Source organism: Gracilinanus agilis, chromosome 1, assembly GCF_016433145.1.
Source record: "Gracilinanus agilis isolate LMUSP501 chromosome 1, AgileGrace, whole genome shotgun sequence".
Taxonomy (NCBI): domain Eukaryota; kingdom Metazoa; phylum Chordata; class Mammalia; order Didelphimorphia; family Didelphidae; genus Gracilinanus; species Gracilinanus agilis.
The window spans coordinates 798,585,946-798,605,455 of record NC_058130.1 but is presented as its reverse complement, the minus strand read 5'-3'; the positions used below and the strand labels follow the sequence as shown (position 1 = coordinate 798,605,455).

At 44.4% G+C, this 19,510-nt stretch overlaps 1 pseudogene; it reads right to left on the bottom strand.

The window, feature by feature from the left end:
* Positions 1–214: 214 nt before the first annotated feature.
* LOC123230586 overlaps positions 215–19,510 on the bottom strand; it is a 33,721-nt pseudogene continuing 14,425 nt past the window's right edge.

Below are 19,510 nucleotides of genomic sequence, written 5' to 3'. Positions count from 1 at the left end.
TTGGAGTGCTTCCAACAACTGATTTATTAAAGTGTCATATACTATCTGTTTGCCATTAGATGTTATGAAGCCTCGGTTTTTTTCAGAGTTCCAGAGTTCACCAGAATGATGCACTACTCCAAAAGCATACCAGGAGTCAGTGTAAATGTTAGCTCTCCAATTTTCGGTTAGCCTTAGAGAGTGAATCAATCCAACCAATTCTGCCCCTTGAGCACTAATAGTAGATGGTAGGGATGAGTACCAAAGGGTTACAGAGGCTTATCCGGAACCAGCCGGATTCAACTATGGGGTATTCGGGAACAGCCACCTGAGAGACCATAGGGGAAGAGAGGGGAACCATGCACGCAAGAAGACAAGGAAGTCTAATGGAACATGGCCCGTTTATTGCTGGTAAAGGACAAGAATATATATGTTCAGGGTGAGGGGGTTGGCGGTCGGGATGAAAGGAGAAAGGAACAAGTAGTTACGAAGCAGGAACGTGGAAAAAGAACATGCAGTTATGTGGAAAGTCTGGAGGACGTTTTGCAGCTATGCCTCCGCCCATGCGGGGCTCATAATCCATATCGTTCTTGAAGGGTTACTATTTTTATTTTATAGTCTTGGCTCCTAACAGAGGCTGTCACTACTGCTGCACCAGTAAATCTCTGATTGCCTACTAAGTAAGATGATCCATCTGTGAAGAGTGTCAACTCAGGGTTTCCTATGGGACTATCATATAAATCCTCCCTTGTCTTATGAACAATGTTAAGTGCATCTCCACAGATGTGTAGACTCTCTCCTTCCAGAGGTAAATCTGGAATCAGAGTTGTAGGATTTAAACTTTTTCACCAGTGAAATGTGATTTTTCATTAGCCAATAGGATTGCTTGGTATTGTGATAACCTTTGGGAAGTGAAAGCTTGGAGTGTAGTGTTCCTTAGAGTAGATTCCACCTGGTGTGGGGAAAATACTCTCAGCTCACCCCCTAATACCAAGGAAGATGCTTTCCTAATCACGATGGCTACAGCAGCAATAGCTCTCAAACAACTTGGCATTCCAAGGATCATTGAATCTAGCTTTGAACTATAATAGGCAACTGGTCTAAGGGTATTCCTGAATGATCGTGTGAGAACACTAGAGGCTATCCCTTTATCCTCATGAACATAAAGGAGGAAAGGTTTTCCATCGTCAAGGATTCCTAGGGCAGGCACTGATAGCGTTAGCACTTTGAGCTTTTGAATGGCACAGACATTCTCTTTAGATAGCTTCAATGGTTCTGGAACTTCCTTCCTGGTTAGCTCTATCAGAGGTTTAGTGAGGAGAGCATAACCTGGAATCCAGTTTCTACAGAAACTCATTACTCCTATGATTGCCCTGAGCTGCCTCTTAGTTCTAGGCAGGCTCAACCTCTGTATGTCTTGTGTTCTCTTCTGGGAAATCTTCCTGGAGCCCTTTTCCAAGTTGAATCCCAAATATTTCACTTTTGATCTCGCAAACTGAAGCTTGGGCTTGGAAATTTTATGGCCCCTCTTGCCCAACTCTTTAATCAAGTGCACGCTGTCTCTATAACAGACTTCAGCAGATGGTGACATTAGCAGGATGTCATCAACATAATGCACCATCTTGCTGTCTTGGAAAGTGATCAACTCAAGGTCTCTCTGCAAGACTTGGCAGAAGACTGAGGCCAAATCCGAAAAACCCTGGGGCAAAAGGGTCCATTGGATGGACTTGCCCTCCCACTTGAAGGCAAACAGCTACTGGCTGTCTCTGTGCGGGGAAACAGAGAAATAGGCAGAGCTGAGATCCAGAATGGTAAACCAAGCAGCTTCATTTGGTATAGCTGCTATGATTTGAGATGAACTAGGGACCACGGCATAGGTTTTCTGCACATGGTTATTAACAGCTCTAAGGTCTTGTGCCAAACACCATTGAGTCTTCCCATCAGGAGATAGTTTGGCTTTCTTCACAGGTCATATCTTAAAATACCTTGCTGCAATAAACTCTCTCTGATGGGTTTCACTCTTTCAATTGCCTCTTTGCTTAGTTTAAACTGAGGAATTCGTGGTGGTAAACCTTCCTTCACTTCTATTCTCATTGGCTCAGCAGACAAAATTCTGCCCACCTCATTAGAATTTTTAGCCCATACATAATCAGGTATATCATCAGGAACCTGGTAGATGCTGTCACTTTGTTAGTAAGTTGGTTCCTCACTACATGGACCTAAAAACAAAATGGGATGATGTTTCAGAGATCTCTTAGGTAGGTGAAGATAGATCTGCCCATTTGGTTGGCATTGGATGGTGGCAGCTAATTTACACAAGAGATCTCGCCCCACAAGGTTTGAAGGACACGATTAATTAAGGACATTAATTAAAAGGTGTGTTCGAGAGTTAGAGGGCCCAATTTCACCATTTTGACTTTTAGCTTTGGGACTTTTCGAGCTATCCCAGAAGCACCTCTGACTCTCAAGCTACCCTGATATTTGCATTTTTTGGGAGCCTCATGCAGAACGAGGCGGTCGTGCCACTGTCAAGGAGGGCATCATAACACCCCCCCCCCATTTCCAAGCTAACAAGGGGTTCCCTGAAGCTACTGGACTTTACTGGGACTGGGGGTAATAAAGAATCCTCAGTTGTATCTGTGCACTTGGTTTTGATCCAGTTATGCATATGGTCTTGTGCAAGTACTTCTTCGAGTCTTACGTGGTCACTGTCAACTAAATCAGAACTTCCTGCAGCACAATCAGCCAAGTCTTGTTTGGGAGAATCAATACAGAATGCAGGCTTAGAGAGCAGGCACTCTCTCACTGAGAGCTGGTGAGTGAGTAACTGTGGTTACTAGGCTGAGCTCTGCAGAGCTCATGGAACTTTCAGGTTGGCTCTGATTAAGGGCTGAAGAAATGGAGGTTTGACTTGTTTCACCATTCACTCTGATGTCTTGTGAACTGCCAACCCCCAGATCAGGAGTTTTCCCATTAGTTGTGTCAGGGAATGTATGATAAACAGTTTGTATTCCCTTCAACACCTCTGGTACAACTCCCAACTCAGAAGCTGTCTGGAGTTCACTATCTAGCCCTGCAGTCTGTGTGGCTGAAGTCAGTTTATTTGTGTCTCCAACCACTGAACAGACTTCAATGATGTTATTATTAAGCACACTAGCCACAGGAGATGACATCTGTCCACTCTCCCTTCCCCAAACCTCTGGTTTGAATTCATCAGCTAAGGGATTGATAAAGCTAGATGTAGAATTTTCTGAGCAGCTGCCAGCAACCAGCAACTCAGTGGGCTGCTCTGGCAAAGTCAAGCCTCTCTCAACATTCCGTTTGGATTGCTCTCTAACCTCATCCTGGGTTTTCATGCTTAAAACAAGGGAATGGGTTTGGATATTGTGATCTGACTCCTTCAAGGTTACAAATGATACTACTTCCTGCATACATTGTAAATCCCTGTCACTTTGATCTTTATCCAAGCTAACCTGTTGTTTTAAACTTGGAATAAAGAAAGGAGTTTGAGATTCTGATGACTCCAACCAAGATTGCAAAGCTTCTGAAGGCAAGCTATTGTAGATCCTTGGACGGTCCCTATGCTTCTCATCCAAGCCTTTTGTGATGGAATGAGAAAGCAGACCCCTTTTATAGTCATCCTCAATTGTCCCATAAATCTCTCTACGCATTTGCATTATGTCCTCCCATGCTTGGTCTTCTGCCATAGGAATATCATTGTATTCTGTGCAGCTTTCTAGAGACATATGTTCTCCCATGCCCAGTCTTTGAGAAACATCTACCCCACTCAGGTTATTTATATTCACATCCATGTCATAGTCCTTTTTGATTCAGAAGCTTCAGTTCATAAGGACTTTGGTTTCTCATCCTGGGCCAAATATTTTTCCATTTTATCAAGGGATGGAGATTGGCTGTACTTTTTGCATGTGTGGTTGCAGCATTGACCATCATGCTTGATGCCCTCAACCTTTCTAGCATTGTTGGACCACTTAGAGTTGTAATAAGTTCTTTTAGCATTCCTATCTCTCTGGCTAGAGTTGTCAGTCCTGCCAAAGTCTATCTGTTGCTTGAATCTACATGTTCGAACTATATGACCTGATCTCCCACACAAATAATACCTTGGAGAATAGGATTTGGGCTTGGAGACAGTAGCAGGTTGCCTAGACTGACTACGACCCCTGCTGGCCTGGAGGGCAAAGTTCTTGATTTCCTCTATTTCCTTTTCTTTTCTGGCCTGCTTTAATTGTCCCTTGAGGTCTGCTATTACAGAGTCTTTATCTGAGTCAGACTGCCTGGCTGCCCTGGCTTCCTTCTGCTTGGAATCGTGAATGTATGATGCATGCTGCCTAACATCTTCCAGTGGCAATGACTCCCATTGAGGACAGTTCTACCTAAAGTAGTTCTGCACTGGCAGTGAAGCACCCTTCACGAACTGCCTATGGATGTGATCAATAGTTTCTGGGGCATGTACATCCCTGAGGCCTAAAATTGTTTCAGCTGCCTCAATTACCCTATCAAGGAAGCTGCTGCCTCAGTTTCTCAAATTTCTGCCAGGGATTCAGTCTTTTGGTATGCAGCCACATTGCCTCAAGTAAATCTGTCCTGCATTGGACAGATACCTCATGTTAGCATGAGATGTTAGTTCAAGGTCATGGTGGACCATGGGCCATGCAGAGAGATTGGGGTTCGAGTGAGTCTCAGCCAAGAATTTTTCCTTTTCAGAGGGAGAGTAAAATTCCCCCAAAAGAAACTCCACGTCATCAAAACTGAGGTTAAAGAGAGTGAAGATGTCCTTCATTTGATTGATGCTAAGGGGTCCAAGGTTTACCCTCTTTGTTCTTAGCTTTGGTACCCTCTGGAATTGTCCTATTGCAACTTTTACTTGGACAGACCCAATAATTTTTCTATCCTTTGAAGATGTTTTAAGGACACTTTCTGTTGCACCAGTATCTATTAATGCAGGACAAATTTCATTGCCCATCCTGATAATCACATGGGGTTCTTTGTTTTCAGCATTTTGTGTGACCTGCATCATTGGTGCAGTTATTTCTGTAATTTCCCCATCCTTCTCTTGTGGTATATCAATCCCATCAAGAATCTTTTCTTCCCCTTGCATTCAGCATGACTTGAACTCTCTTCCCCCAGGCTTGTGTTGTTTATTGCTATTTATTGTGTTTATTGTTATTGTTGTTTATTGTGTAATGTTAATTGCATTTTAACTGACCCCTGTCCTTTGTGATAGTATGAATGGGTTCATATGTTTTCTGCAAGTTTTACCAGGATTGGTTATGTTGCTATTGTTTGACTTTGCTGCTGTTATTGGTTTTGGGTAAGGAAAAGATTTATTAACTTCCTCGATCATTTCTTTTTTATATTTGTCCAGATTTGAATCAAGGAAAGTTTGCACATGGTTAAAGGTTTCATTGCTTTCCTCTGCTGTTACTTTGCATTTTTTATTGGCAAGATTGAATATAGGTAGGGTTGTTGATGGATACATGTTATTGAATGCATTAGTAGACAGCAAAGGTTTTATGTTTTTGTTTCCTTCTATTGTTACATCTGCTTTTACTTCTGTATGTATTTTGTTTCTCTTTTCACCTTCATTCTCTCTTACTTCTGCATAAATTTGCTTGAATGTTTGCTCTTGATTTCCCTTTAATCTACTAGATCTTTCTACATGCTTTTCTGTGTGTTTACAAGCTTTAAGGATTGGTATTCTTGGGATCGAGCTTATCCTAGGAAATGCCTGAGGAATAATCTCTTTACTTCTTGGGTTTAACTTTAAATTTATTATTATTTCCCAGTAATTCATTTCCATTATCACTTTTCCCCATACCAAATCCTTGGGGGGGGGGGAAGATTGCTTGCTTGCCTATCTAAAGATCTTATTTGTAGTCTTTCCTTCCCAGCACCGCATGTAAAGATTTGATTTGCCATGTCTTTTCCTTTAGCAGTTTGTGTTTTAAGTTGTCCAGAACACCCAAATGATTTTGTTTCTATAAGTTTTGCTTTTGATTTTGTTGATAATTGCTTTTGTGGTGTGATTTTTGTCAATGTGATTTGATTTTGCATGTCTGTAGATTCTTTGTCAGTGTGATTTAAAGATTTGTTGTTTGAATTTGCTTCTTCTTGTGCTTTGCATTGATTAATGTCTTGGCTTTTGCTTTTTCCTATTAGGATAACCCTTGTGTTTACTTCTCGTGTTTTTGTGAGTGCATTTAGGTCAGTTTGTGTATTGCTTTGATCTTTATCTATTATCTTTGTCCCATAAATTTCATTTTTTATGTCTTTCACTTCTTTTGTTATTTGCATCTCCATATCTATCATTTCTTTACTTTTATTATTTGCTCTACCATTCCCATTATCTATTTTTATGTTCTAACATTTCTCTTTTGACTTTCTTTTGCATTTCTGTCATTGCACTCTTTTTTATTGCTCTGAGTGCTAATACTGGTTCCTGGATTCAAGCATTGACTTGGGTACCTGAATAGAAAAGCCTGACTCCTTGCGAAATGTTTCTTTCCATTGTTTTGATATTAGGGGTACTGCTTATGTTTCCTGTGCTCCCACAATTGTGGTCATAACATCTGCCATTTTTCTTTGAGTAAGAATTATTTTGGCTGTACTTTGAATTTGTATAAGTGTTCGTGTAATTTCTTCTTCAGTTATCATTGCTATTATTGTTATTGAAGTTAATTTGTTGTTTATAATAACATTGTCTCACAAGATGCCCCACTTTTCTACATAAAAAGCATTGCCTCTTATCTGGGATTTTTCTTGGCTGGTATTGGGTTCTATTATTATTATTCCTAGCTTGTAATGTGGCTAAGTTCTTTATCTCCTCTATTTCCTTTTGCTTAATTGTTGTTTTTGCCTCTTTAAATTTTCTTGAGATCAGCAATGGTTTCATCTTTGCTTCTCTCTGTTTGCTTTTCTTTTTCATTTGCACTATTTGAAACCGAGTAAACATATGAAGCTGTCCTCCTTAAATCTCTAAAGACAATTCTTCCCACCCAGGACAATGCAAATTAAAATAAGTCTTAATGGGCAGACTGCTTCCCTTTATAAACTGCCTTCTGACATGTTGGAGGTTTGGTTTGGCTAAGTCCTTGAACCCCAGAAATAATTTTCCAGCTTCCATGACCCTGTCAAGTTATGTATTTTGATGTTCCCCAGCTTTTTGTTTTATGGCCTCAAATTTCCCCCATGCATCTGGTCATTTAGCATGTAGGAGCATTGTTTCTGTAAGATCCTCCCTACACCTTTTTCCCTGGGTTGGATAATTCCAGGTCTGAATAAACTTCTGGCCATGATGTTAGATTATCATTATTTCTTGTTTCCTGAATGAATTGTTTGGCCTGTGTAGGTGAAAAGAGCTCTCCCAAAAGAATTTCAGTGTTCCTTTATTATGGATCATAAAGTCTCAGAGCACACTTGAACTCCTTGACACATTTTTGGGGGGATTCATATATATCATGCTTGTGTTTTTCTAGGCTGTGTAGTAATTTTTTAGGTTGTGTAACCTGCTTAGAATGTGGAATGGACCAAGCATGGCAGGAACTTGGCAGGTGCCAAGGGCAGTTAAGGCTGGGGTATAAAAGCCAGGATTTTGAACCCACAGAGATCTCAGATTTGAGATATTGGGTTGGAAAGAGTAGTTTGTATAGGCCTTAGGTGAGCTTTATTCAACCATCAACCAGCAACCAACTTCAAATCTAATTTATCAATCTCTTTTCCTGTGGTTCACTACCAAGAAGAACAACATCTTATTCAGCAGAGTAACCTATATGCACTCAAGGATATAAATTTTCCCTTGAGTACTGCTTTCACTGCATCCCACAGGTAAAGCTCTCCCTCCAGCCACCAAGGGTTAGGGTTAGGACATGCTAAGGACATGGCACCTGGGTTTCTTGTCTTCATCCTTTCCCGGCCTCAGATGAAGACAGGTTCTGAGATGGGAGGGCTCAGGGGACCACATGAGTTTAGGAGATCCTGAGGTCTGTAAGGGTGAAAAGGGGGTTTTATGGGTTCAATATATTAAAAGGTGGTCACCAGAGGATTGAACTATTATCAATCCTCAATTAAGAATCATCTGAAGTCAAAATTGACTTTTTATGGAAGTTTATTTATACTTAGGAAGGTTGAAGGTAGGGAAATTGAGAGAGAGAAACTATGGCCCAGACCAGAGGCCCAGACCAGGTAAGAATTTAGAGGCCCAGCAGTTGGGGCACAGAGGTTAATTAAACAAGGCTTCTAGCCACAGGGCCTTTTATAATTAGAGAAGCAAGAGAGGCCTCCCTGAGGATAGAGCCTCCAGAAATGCCAAGAGAAGAGAAAGCGAGTCAGCCTAACTTACCCACATGATAATTCAAGGGGAAGCAGTCAGAGGCCCCACCAGAGTCTCAGCATTCCAACACTCCTCCATGAACCAGAAGAGGTCCTCGCCAGATGCTCTCTTCCACCAAAGACCCCAGCTAACTGAGGACCTTCTCTTTTTAAAGGGGTCACTTATGCATCACTTCCTGTTCCTCCCTCCTAATTTGCATGTCCAATCACAATAGAAGATTCTCATAGACCGCCTAGGGGGAAGATCAGTTGATTCTGATTCATCCCTCACTCTAGCACATGCCGGGTTATGGACCTCCCAGAATTAGAGTAAATTTGGTGAGTAAATCTAAAGATTGGCAGTGTAGACTTAATCTAATTATCACAGGTCCAATCAGAGGCCTTGCCAGGGAGCAGAGTCAAAAGCAGTGTTCCCCAGAGCTAAGAGCATCTGCCTTAGGAGGATCTAAGCAGGAGCCTTGTGGGAATCAGAGAGCCTGGAGAGATTTCGGGGTGTCAGCTGAGTCTCCTCACTAACCACAGACAAGGCAGAAGAGGAGCCATCACAGCAGCTAAGTCATCTTCACGGCCAGCTGAGTGGTGGGGCAAGTCCTCCATCCCCACTCCATCCTCTGAATCCATCTTCATAAATATCCCTCACAGGATGAGAACAAGTCCCAGGACCAGGCATTTCATGGCACCTGTTGGCTCCAGGTGTTCACTACATACATGTCTTCCTATGGTGATACGTTGTCTGAGCCTGTTCTCCTTAGGGACCTTGTGTGAACAAGAGGAGAGTGAAGACCTCCTTTGAGGAGCTGCTTTTCTAATGATTTGTTATACATTCTGAGGAAATCTCTTCAAGAATAGAAATTGAGGGGGCAGCTGGATAGCTCAGTGGATGTAGAGCCAGGCCTAGAGATGGGAGGTCCTGGGTTCAAATCCGACCTCAGACACTTCCCAGCTGTGTGGCCCTGGGCAAGTCACTTGACTCCCATGGCCTAGCCCTGACTATTCTTCTGCCTTGGAACCATACACAGTAGTGATTCTGATGGAAAAGAGAAAGGAGAAAGGAGAAAGGAAAGGACACCAAGAGGCCACATTTGTGCCCTCTGGAGCTACCCCTGGAGCAATGGCGTTTGGCACTCCACAAGGCCTAGTAAGCTGCATTACTGTGGAGACGAGAGGCCTCTGGGATCCAGAGGAGGCAGCTGAGGGATGGGATGACCTGAGAACAGACTGGGGGAGATTCAGGGACAGTCTGTGCTTCTTTGTCCCCTTGCTCTGTGCCCCTTCCCTAACACTGGGGGATGGTGAGGCTCTGCCATGTGTGAGCCTTGGTGCCATCACAGTGGATGAATCTCACCATATCAAGGGCTGACAGGAGTCCCCCCTCCCGGCAGCTGCTTCCTCTTGTCCCCCCATACGTGAGCCTTCAACAGCGTCCATCCGAGTCACTCAGTCCCAATGAGTCTGGTCTGAAGAAAGATTTGCAGGAAGTGAGCCTTTGGTGGGGAAGGGGGGAGGAGGAGAAGAGAGCCTGGAAGGAGCCCAGCCCAGCTCTGAGGCTTCGGGGAGCTGAATGTCTACACCAGGGCCTTGACTCCTCTGCCCAGCTGACAAGTTGGGGGGGGGGGGTGAGGGGAGAGATGAGGATGAGGGATTAAGCCAGGGGGCCAAGCAGTGATGCCTCTGATAGGTCTGTCTGTCCTCTTGTTCTCAGGGGTCACTTCTCAGGCTGGGGTGACTCAGGAGCCTTCTCTGGCTGTGATCCCAGGAGAAACCTCCTTCTTGATTCAACCCAAAGAGCAGGAAATCCTCTTTTCTCTCCAGCCCCAAATCCTTTTCAGACATTTTCCTCTTGAGCAAAGTGGGGAGAATAAAAGCTGAAACTTTTCTTTGTGAAACCAATTAAGGGCAGAAACAAAATGGAAGAAGAGATCCATCGGTGCCCTTGAAGTCACTGTCTTACAGCCACCTTGGCGTCCCTGAGGATAGAGCACTCAGCCTGAAAGAGAAAAGCCTGAGGCAGCCACTGTTCTCATTCAGTCAAGAAACATTTAAGCACCTACTAAATGTCAGGTGCTGTGCTGAGTGCTAGAGACACAAATATGGCCAAAGAAGAACAGTCAGTCCTCTGGGAGTTCTCATTTGCTGTGGGAGAGACTGAAGGAAAGCTGTGAGGGGAGCGGGCAGGACCCAGGACGGGGCAGCTGCAGAAGTCAGGCAGAAAAGTACCAAAATGGAGCATCCAGGTGAGAAAGGAGAGCTTTGGAGCTCCTGGCCTTGCCTTACTTTCAGAGAGCCAGAGGGAAGGAGGATGTGGAGCCATCCTGGTCCCCTGTATCTCACCCCCTGTACAAGGCACAGCCAAGCCCTTTGGTTTCATCTCTGCAGCACCTCTGGAACAGCTCCTCTTCTCCTCTGACATGCCCCCACCCTTGGGCAGGAACTCCTCTCCTAGTATAAATAGCTTTTGCCAATAGCCATCTTGTGCCAACTATAGCAGATTTTAGAATTCCCCAAGCTGGCATGAGACAGTGGAAAACCTTTGGAGCATCCCTATAAACAGGGAACCACTCAAGGCAAAGTGGACTCAGTTGTGAGTTAGGTGGGTGGAAAAGGGTGGAAAGGGAAACGCTCTCCAGTCAAAACAAGAAGCTTCACAGAATTACGTTAGCTGTCTCGTTTAGGGATTTGCTACTTAGGTCAAATTATTCAATACAGAAAGCTGAATTATATTGGATTGAACAACCATCATCATCAAAACCCTCAAGAAAGTCATCTCTGAAGATCAACAAATATCTATAACCAGCCAAGTTTAGTTCAGCTACTTTGCCTACATACTGCCAAGCCAGTGTGACAGGCTTCTGTTTTAGGCTTTTCCCTAAGGGGATCTGCCTAGCTGTTCCTCAATTAGTTCTTAGTTTAGTTTAATCCTTTTGACCTCTATCTTCACCCGTCAAACCTTGATCCTCACCCCCTCAAGATATTCCCGTTGCCTTCAAATTAAAATAGTTTCCTGTTGCTAAGAACTGATTCTGGTTTAGTCCATCGTCTCCAAGAAGAATTCTCACTGTCCAGTTCGACAGTTGAACTTGATTCCTGGCTGAGGAGGGTTTCTCTTGCCTGAGAATAACTCCAAATCAATTCAAGAACATCTGTATTAATTCGCAGTCAGACCAATATAATTAATAAACCATCAAGAGGATATTAGCACGCATATCCTCAAAGAAGCAGGGGTTAGGCCTGTTTTCAGTTGGAAGTTCTATAGCGCCAGCCTTCTGCCTCTCTCCAGGGGCGAGCGCTGTCCAGCTGCTGAACAGAGAGCAGCCTCCTGCATATGGTCCTTACACTCGAGCAGTGATAGGGGGCCAAAGTGTTGTTCCCAGTCCAGAGCCCTCTTGCAAGGATGAGTCCACAAACAATATCATAGCAAGAGGAACTTTATTGCTACTCGAGCCACCAGAATCTGAGGGGCCGACCTGGACCGTGTTGTGAGGGAAGCTAGTTGCAGGGTGTAACAAATCTCCTGGAGCCCAGTTACATCATGCCATAACGAGCATCCTGCTGTTAGTAACCGTGTGGGTTCTCCAGAGGGTCCTGACTGGAAAGCCCCTCGCTTGCGGCTGCTTGCTTCCTGTGTCATAACTTTGGGGTCCTACAAAAGGAAAGGAAACGCTCCTCTGTCAGTCTGTTTCTAAGGCAACTCTTTCCAAGTTTCATTGTATTGTATCCTGCTCACAGTATCCGTCAGATTAGAAATAATGTTGAACTGCTGGATAGAACATTTCAGGGGGCCGCATCTGGCCTACAGGCCGTAGTTTACCCATCACTGCCTAGACAGAGTGCCCTACATAGCCTTCAGAGCCCTTTGTGCCTCGCCTGCTTCTGGCTTCCCCGTTTCCTCATGTCTTTCTCACAGACAAACACTCACAGACCTCCTGGCTGTCCCACAAGCAAGTTGTCCCATCTCTGAGCTCCAGGCTTTCTCTCTGACTGGCTCCCATGCCTGGAATGCTCTCCCTCCTCCACAGTCACTATCGCCTTCTCTAGAGTCCTTTAAGTCCAGACTCAAGGACGGGGAGGGCAGTGGTCTGAGCTGGGGAGGGGGAGCCTGTCAGCCATCCAAGGAGGACAGCCAGAGAAGGTGCTCCTGGCCAGAAGCTGGAGGTGCTGTTTAAGACTCCCCCACCCTCAGGCTGGAGTGGCAGGAAGGAGGGGGATGGGGCCATTAGGGCCCAAAGAGCATCCTGGGGGATTTAATGGAGGATAGGGCAGGGAGCCAGAGGAAGGTCAACTCCAGGGTTGAATGGAGGCTGGCAGGAAGGGGGAAGAGAGCCCAGGAGGCCAGCAGAGCCCCAGGAAGGCCCTGCAGGCAGGAATGCAGGGTTGAGGGAGGAAGAGGGCTTTCCCCAAAGGGAGGACCGCCCTCTGGCAAAGGGAGCCCCACCTGGGCTGCTGGGGAGCCCAGGGGAGAGTGTCAGGCCTGCGGTGGGGAGGGCCTGGGTTCCAGTCTGACCTCAGACCCGTCCTGTGCACTTGGAGGCTCCCCCTTTTGTCTTTGAACCCCAAGCCTGGCCTGGCCCCCTGGAAGGGCTTCCTGGCTGGAGGATCTCCTCCTGGAGGCTAGCTGGGCCCCTCTGGAGCACTGGGAGGGACCCCCATAATCCTCCCCCAGCCCAAGGGGGCCTCCAGCAGGCACTTGAGGACTTCTGGGATGGGAGAGCTCCCAGGTGGTCCTCCTGCAGCCCCTCCCCCTGAGAGTAGGGCTTTGGCTTTGGGTCAGATTCAATCCACCTTGGTCTTTTGGTCACATCCAGGCCCTGTTCCTGGTTCTCCCCCTCCCCTTCCACTTTTTCCTCCTCCCCTACCCTCACTGACCCCCCTTCACCTGCCTGATTCTCCTGAGATGGTTCAAACCTCACCAGAACCCTCAGATGGTCCCTCCTTATGGGCATCACATTCTCTCAGCCCACCCTGCTCTCCCCCAGGAGCTCTCTGCTGCCCCCACCTCCCTCAGGCTGTATCTAGGTAGTCTGGGGGAGGGGAAGACAGGGGGAGAGTCCCTAGAATGGTGGGAGAGTGAAAGAGGGGCTGGATGCAGGGGGAGGGGGATTTTCTCCTGCCCAGCCTCGTGAGGGGGTGGTTCAGGGGGAATCCCAACCCTGGGGTGGAGTCTAGAGGTTGGGGAGGGGTCTAGGGGGAGAGCGGGCAGTCTTAGGATGTGACTGCATTTCTGGTCAAGATAACTTAGGTATATGGTAATGAGTCTCCCTCTTTGTGTGTGTGTGTGTGTGTGTGTGTGTGTGTGTGTGTGTGTGTGTGTGATTTCGGCGGTCCACTTTCCCAGTGCCACAGGACTAGGTTCAAACAATGTAATATGATTTTTTTCTCAGTTTCCAAAATTGAAAGTTTTTTCTCATAGGAAAATATTTTGAACCAGACACTTAATTGGATAGCAAGGAAAGTGATCTAGTTCCAGAACCGAGTCACCAGATTGGGTCAGGGTGGTTCCATGGATCCGTCCCATTTCTCAAGTCAAATGCGTCTCGCTCTTGCAGTTTGATTATTTCTTATACATTCCTGAGTGTTCTCATTTGCCCTCAGCAGGATCACGTAACACTTGGGAATAAAGATGCAGCCCAGGAAGCCAGCGCTGGAGGCCAGGATGGAGAAGATCTCCACCACCACCGTGGCTTTGCCCTTCGTGCTCTGGTAGGTGGGCAGGAAGGAGACCCACACACTGCAGAACACCAGCATGCTGAAGGGGATGAACTTGGCCTCATTGAAGGTGTCAGGAAGGCTCCTGGCCAGGAAAGCCACCGTGAAGCTGCCCAGGGCTAGGAAGCCCATGTAGCCCAGGACAGAGCAGAAACCAAAGACAGAGCCTTCATTGCATCCAATGATGATCTGATTGGTTCAGAGTGTGTGTTTGTGTCCGGGAAGGGGGGAGACATTCCCAGCCAGATGCCACACACAGTCACTTGAATCCCAGAGCAAATGACTACAATACAGTTGGACACTCTCGGTTGCAGCCATGCCTTCCTCCTGCTCCCGGGTTTTGTAACCTTGAAGGCCAGAACCACCAGAATGGTTTTTGCTAAAATGGAAGAAACAGCCACAGTGAAGACAAGCCCAAAAGTTGTTTGTCAGAGGAGACGAGTGACAGTGGTAGGACGGCCAATGAAGAGCAGAGAGCAGAGGAAACAGAAGATCAGGGAGATGAGGAGAGTGTAGCTGAGAGTCCTGTTATTGGCTTTCACCATGGATGTATCACAAAACCTCACAAACACCCCAAGAAGCAGAGCTGTCAGCACAGAGAAGAAAAGAGCCACCCAGGCGAGAGCCATTCCCAGAGGTTCTTTGATAGCCAGGAAGGTGATGGCTTTGGGGAGGCAGCGATCTCTCTCCATATTTGCATACTCATCTTCTGGGCACTTCATACAATGCTTCATATCTGGAGGGGAAAAGAAGCATCTCATTGTTTTATGTTGAGAAATTCTCCCCATTCTGAAACCTGGGAAACAGACAAAATAACTCCAGTCAGGCCGTTCAGACATGAGCCTCAGGATGTACTCACAGCCACTCTGGTGTGGCCTCCAAGGTGATTAAGCCCACTTCCACTGTGCCCAGTAGCTTTATCATTTGGAAGACCGAGATCATGCCGTTTCTCAGCATTTAACCTTTTCAATTGAAGGCATCGGTCCCTCTGTCTATCTGTAGTCGATTTGCATGTGTGCTCACTGATACTTCCCCAGCATTAATCATAATAACTGTTATGATGAATAATTAACCATACTAAGTGACAATAATGCTTACAATAAATAATAATAAGCATGTATATAGCACCTAGTATGTGCCAGGTATTTTTCCAAGTGCTTCACGGTGATCATCTCATTTGATCCTCACAAGAATCCCATGAGGTAAATGCTATTAGCATTCCCATTTTACAGATAAGGGACTGAGCGAATTTCCTCTTTTGTAAAATGGAATTGCTAACAATACCTTCCTTTTAAGGCTGCTTTGATGATAAAATGAAAAAATGTCTATACTTTACTAGCTTTACTCATTCCAGTTCTTTTCCTAATAATAAATTCTCCCTCGATAAGCTGGAGTCTTTGGTAGATTGTCAACCATTTTTGAGGATGAGCTTTCTTTTATTCTTTCCATAATGAGAGTCCATATAGGGATGGGCACCCTCACTTCTAACCTCGTATATGGACAAATAATTGTGGCATAGGAAAAGGAACAATTCTGTCCCAGGTTGATAAATTGGAGGCACATTTGAAGCACACATACGCATTAAAGAAACCTAGTCCCTGACCCTCCTTTTGCAGTGGAGGAAGCTAAAACCTAACCTAAACAAGACTTTGAAAAAGTAAGATTCAAATTCACGTCCCCTTATACTATCATTCTGTGGCTTCTAACCTTAGCTTGACCACTCATATGACGTGAGTTCTTCCAGCTCTCTGCCCCCTCCACTGTCAGGTGATGCAGGTTTACCACGGTCTGTCTTAGAACTGCTCTTACATATCAGTCCCCAGGCAGAAAAGTAGAAAAGGCCAGGCAGTTGTGGTTAAGTGATTTCTGCCAGGTCACACAGCTCCTAAGTGTCTCAGGCAAGATTTGAACATGGGACCTTTTGTCTCTGAGTCTAACTCTTCATTCATTGTGCTATTCAGAAGGAGGATTCCCTACTGAGCTGATAGGAGTTGAGCTTTAGGTGATTTTTTAAAATGTGCTAAGCTATTATTATACTAAAATGCCCAGGTTACTTCCTCCCTCCCTCTCTAGCCTCCATTAGAGAAGGCACCATTCGATAAATTTATATTAAAGACATATTTAAATGTAGAACCATTTCTCCTTCATTTCTATATATCAATTCTTCCTTTGGAGGTGGATATACACAAGTCCTTCTTCTAACAGTATTTCTGATGCTGTCTGGAATGTTCTCTTGGTTGCACTCATTTCACTCATCATAACTCCTTGTAGCTCTTTGCATTTCCTCTAATTCATCTGTTCATCCTTTCTCATGGTGCAGTAGTATTCTGTCACAATCATATACCACAGTTTTTCAGCTGTTACCCTATTGATGAGCATTCCTTAAATTGCCAGTACTTTGCCAAAGACGACGGATATAAATATCTTAGAAAATAAAGGAACCTTTCCTTTTTCCATGATTACCTTAGGAACTAACCCTAATAGCGGCATTACTGGATCACAAGGTACACGCAGTCTCATAACTCTATTGTCTATCATTCCAGTCCAAAACTATTGTGGTAATTGGAGCTTGGAGATGGCCAAACCGTCCCAATGCTCCCAGACTCAGAATGTCTTTTTTTATGTATCAAGGATTAAATGTACTTATATTAAGTGTCTACTCTGGTAACCTGGTTCTGATACAAAGTCATAGTGCTTGCCCCATACTTAAATTTAAAATATCCTTTTCTCTCTGACTTGACTTGCAGCTGATTTTTAGCCATGGGCTACCTACCTATACTCCATTACTCTATTACAATGACTTAGTAGCTATATTTGAGCATTGACAGACTTCTCTTATTTTCTCTTCAAATGGCACCTAAGACCTGTTCTAGCTTTTATAGTCTTTAATTATTTCAATAATTAATGGCATAGGAAGAGAATTTTCATTGTGAATTTCCTTCATCAGGGTTTCTAGGATAATCAGGTGTTCAGTGGAGACAAAAATTATGCACAGAGATATTCAATAGAGGACCTCATCTCATATCAAATTAGAATCCCCTCCCATACACAATTTTATATCATAATTTACCACACATGTAAAGGCAACCAACCATACATTTTCCTTCAAGCATTATCTCATTTCCTAGTATTGCTCTGAGCATGCTGACTGTCTAGGTGTTGTAGTGGATAGTGCTGGGTCTGGAGTCAGGGAATCCTGACTTTCAAATCTAGCCTCAGACACTTACTTGCTGGGTGACCCTGGGCATGTCACCTATTATCTGTCTGTTTAAATTTTCTTATATTTAAAATAAGGAAAATACCTCAAAGAGTTTTTCTAAGAGTCAAATTAAATCATAAGTGTAAAGCTCTTAGCACAGTGCCTGGTACATCGAAACTGAGATCTACATGTTTTCCATGATTGTTGTTCTATTTAATCTCATTCATCCAGATACAGCTTTTCTCCTGAGCTGATCATTTCATCAGTCCCCAAAATTCAGGCTAAATTTCTCCATCTCATACTTGCCCACAGCATTAAACTCCCACCTTGAACTTGCTTCCTCCCTCACAGTCTTTCTGTAGCTGAACCTGTTTTAGCTGAGAGTACCTCCTTCAGACCACCTTCATCTACACTATCTTCGGAAGCATCTATTCAATGACAAACCTTAGGCCCTGAATATCTCCATTTCCTTCTTAATACATATGTAATCTGCACATAATCATAGATTTCATCCTATTCTGGACAGTGGATATCATCTGTAACAATCATTGCATTGTAGAAAAAAAGGAATTATGGACCACAGATTGAAATGACTTGCCCAAGGTCATAAGTACAATAAGTAGCAGAGACAATATTTGAACCCCAGTCCTCTGAGCCCATATTAACTTTACTTTTTTTTTAAACCCTTACCTTCTGTCTTGGAGTCAATTCTGTGTATTGGCTCCAAGGCAGAAGAGTAGTAAGGGTAGGCAATGGGGGTCAAGTGACTTGCCCAGTGTCACACAGCTGAGAAGTGTCTGAGGCCAGATTTGAACCTAGGACCTCCCGTCTCTAGGCCTGGCTCTCAATCCACTGAGCTACCCAGCTGCCCCCTTAACTTTACTTTTCAATGAACGACTTTGCCTTTCAAAGATCATAGGAAACATAGCAAGGACATCTTATGACATCTAATCTAAACTTATCAAATTACAATGATGGGGAAATGGAAACCCATGGAAATTGCTTTATACACAGGGTCACACAACTACTAGGTTTAGGAAATATTATTGTGATTTATTATGATATTTCATGGGCCAGAGCTTTGCACAGGGCCTCTGATTGGGAGGGGTTGATGGTTAACAAAATGTTGAAAGAAATGACACTTATCACCAGCAGGCTTTCTAACAGTGCTGTTTCTATTCCATCAAGCTCTACTCTAACAGGTTTCAAGCTACTGCTTCAAGCTTGTGCTCCTGCTTGCTCTCAGAGCCAGAAACAGTCGTTGTTTTATGTTTTTACCATGGGAACCAAGATGAGCTCATTACTGGAATGAAACAGTCAACAAACATAATTTTGACTAGAGCCTGGTCTCTGGAGCCAGGGAGGAGATTTCTCTCTGCCTTCACATCATTATACTCAAGGTTATGCTCATGCCCTAATCCTGACCTCTTCAGGAGGAGAGGAGAGGGAGTTTGGGAGGAATTTAACCCCTTGGTCCTCCACAAAATATAATTTAAATTCAAGGTTTTCCTGATTCCGGGTCCAATGCTCTATCTACTATACCACAATAGAGGAAATGTAACTTTGAGGTATATGGATGTCCAAGGAGGGCACCTCTGCTAGGAAGGCTGGTAGAATATTTTTAGAATTCATTATCCATCTTTAGTGTTCACCTGGCAGTCAATTCTCACGTATGAGTCCACAAAGCTGTGGCATGCACACTAGCATATGGACTAAACCAGGCTGAAGGTCACAAATTGGTCATCAATACATCAGTTAGTTATAGGGCTAAAAGCCCCAAAATGTAAATAATTGCTCTGCTGGAATGGGTGGATGTAAATAATTTGTTCCATGATTATGAAGGTGGCAGAAGTAGGAGCCATGGAGTGCTCAAAATATGGACAGACTTGAAGATGTTGATATCATCTACTACCTCCAGGATCATGACTGTCATCCTGAATTTTGATTTATCACTTGGCCTCAGTGACTCTGGAAGAGAAAGTCGGGCTAATGGCTTAGATCAACTCAGTCTCACTTAAATCCAAGTTATGCACAAGTCTAGACATCATCTGCTGATGTCATTAGTCCTCTTTTTAAAAGGACAAACAACACTAATATTGTGGGGAAAGCACTGCCTCAGAGTAACTAGGTGGAGATCCTACCTCTGTTTTTTTAGGGTTATCATCTTGGGCAAGTCACTTAACCCCAACAAGTCTCAGCAGTCACACCTGTAATGCAGGGTTGCAGCAAAAGCTCCTGCTTTTGCAAACCAACTATATAGCAACCCTGTCAGTTGGAAAGGTT